At 30.8% G+C, this 2,556-nt stretch overlaps 1 pseudogene; it reads left to right on the top strand.

Annotated features, from left to right (window-relative positions):
- The first annotated feature begins 1,921 nt into the window (after positions 1-1,921).
- The window catches only part of LOC133295639 (F-box protein At1g61340-like), a 670-nt pseudogene continuing 35 nt past the window's right edge, over positions 1,922-2,556 (top strand).

The following is a 2,556-nucleotide window of genomic DNA, read 5'->3' as shown; positions in this document are numbered from 1 at the left end:
TAACTCGAATTGACACTCGAAAGAGAGAGATTCCAAAAACTGTGAAGGTATGAGACTACAGTTGGAGATAGCTTATAAGAATTAATTTGTACTACCTATACTAAAAAGATGCATTTACTTTTTGATAGCCCATAACAAAAGAACTTCATATTTAAGCGTGCTTGACTTAGAGCAATTCTGAGATAGGTGACCCTCTAGGAAGTTTTCAATGAGGTGCGTGAGCAAGGACAAAACACATCAGTCATTAATCTTCAAAGCGGTCAAGCATTACAGAAATTAAGAAAACAAAAGAAAGTGAAAAGACATAAAAAAATTCGTCAAACTAGGAATGGGCCTCACTTTCATTTGCGTTTAGAACGTTAGTTTTTTATATGATTTGATCCTCTTATTTGATATGTATGATCGTGTAACAGTAATTTTTTTCATCTATCCATTAATTTTAAGCGCCATTTTGAAAAAGAAACGTAAGGATATTTTGTTGGAATTTTAGCATAATTTTTTCACTTATCAATTATTATTTAAATAAAAAATTAATAACAATAAATAATTTAAAAATGTTCTTATCTGACAGTTTCGTTATAAGATTTTCCATTTCATTTTTCTATTTGTTAAGTTTCATCACTAAATTCAATTTCATTTTAGCGGCAACAATTCATCCCGAATCTTCTTCCTTTTTTTAAGTCGTGAATCTGGGTTTGTTTCTCGACTCAATTATTTTGATTTTTACGTCCATTTATTTTCTACTATTTGTTGATTTTCCAGCGAGTTTTCTTTTCTTTTCTTTTTTAAAAAAAATTTTGAGGTTATTTTTTACATTAGTTGATAAATGGAGTTTGATTTTTGGGTATTTAAAATTGGAGAGAAAAGAGTGTTAACATCAGAGTTGATTTTCCCGCAAATTTTCATTTAAAAAAATAAAAACTCGACTCAGAGTATTTAAAAAAAATAAACTCATCTCAGTCTCATTGCATTTTCCCAATTTTGTGATTATGTGTGATCAATATTCAATAAGCGCAAACCTTGGTTTTTGATTTCTAAAATTGGAGGGAAAAATGTTTTATCTATGAACTTTTTAGCGCACATGCATGCACACACATATACACACAATTGAATCGTTTTTTTTTTTTTAAAAAAAGAACACATAAAAAAAATCCCTTTTTATTTTGTTTACTAATTAAGTTTTTAACATCTTTAATTAAATTGAATTGATTTATCAACACTTCTAATATCAAAACCATGATTGAAGACGCGACAATTCTTAACCATGTCATGACACAATATTTAATTTTTTTCATCTCTCCATCAATTGTAAGCGCCATCTTGAAAAAGTAACGTAAGGATATTTTGTTTGAATTTTAGCATAATTTTCTCACTTATCAATTATTATTTAAACAAAAAATTAATAACAAAGTAATTTAAAAACGTTTTTGTCTGACATTTTCGTGATAACACTTCCCAGATTATTCATCCATTTGTTCAGTTTCATTATTAAATTCAATTTCATTTTAGCGGCAACAATCCCTCCCGAATCTTTTTTTTAAGTCATGAATCTGAGTTTATTTCTTGACTCATTTATTCTGAGTTTTAAGTCCATTTTCTTTTTACTATTTGTTGATTTTCCTGCGAATATCTCATTTAATTTTTTAAATTTTGGGATTATTTTTTACATTAGTTGTTAACAGAGCTTGATCTTTGGGTATTTAAAATTGGAGGGAAAAGAGTGTTAACTCCAAAGTTGATTTTCCCACCAATTTTCTTTGCAAAAAATTTAAAAATTCGACTCAGTCTCATTGAATTTTCCCAATTTTGTGATTCTGTGTGACCAATAAGCCCAGAGCCTGGTTTTTTGGTTCTGAAATTGGAGGGAAAATGTCATATCTACGAAATTTTTAGCGCGCTTGTATTTAGGTCAATTGAAGATATGGAATTAGGGTTTGAGGGTAATAGTTACATTCGAGCACTGGGAAGGAAGAGGATTCAGGTTTACAACAATGTCGAAGATTCTCCTTTCGCTCAAGAGCTTTTGAAGCGTGAGAATGTCTTTGAACTATAAAATGTCTAGACTTGAGACCCTTCCTATGGACATTCTGGTGAGTATGGCAATTTTAAACTTTGATTTTGATGCTCAATGAGTTTTCGTTTCTGATCGTGTAATATATGTGTATTCTGAAATTTATGTTTTTCCTTTTAATATGAATTGCAGATAAGGGTGTTGTGTGGTGTGGAACATGAAGATTTGGAGCAGCTTTTTCGTGTCTCGAGAACGATTAGGGAAGCAGTAAGTCTCAAAGAGTAGCATTGTTCATTGTGATTCACTTTTGTTTCAATTGATTGTTCTTATTTGGTTAACTGTTTGTTGGGTTTTGCTATTTCAGTCTAAGATGGCTAAAGAGATGCATTTTGAGTATAGTACGCCAAAGAAGAAAATTTTTGCTTTTTTACAACCCATTGATTTCGATGATGCAAGTGGGTTTCAGGAGATTGAAGCCCCGAATGCACCGTTGATAAAATCTAAGACAAGACTGAGGAGTGGTAGGAATCAGGCTAGCATCACTG

The sequence above is a fragment of the Gastrolobium bilobum genome, unplaced genomic scaffold (genome assembly GCF_033153095.1).
Source record: "Gastrolobium bilobum isolate Gb01-03AN ecotype WA unplaced genomic scaffold, APGP_CSIRO_Gbil_v1 utg90846, whole genome shotgun sequence".
In the NCBI taxonomy this organism is placed as follows: Eukaryota; Viridiplantae; Streptophyta; class Magnoliopsida; order Fabales; family Fabaceae; genus Gastrolobium; species Gastrolobium bilobum.
The sequence above is the reverse complement of the archived record's forward strand: the minus strand, read 5'-3'. Positions and strand labels throughout refer to the sequence as shown.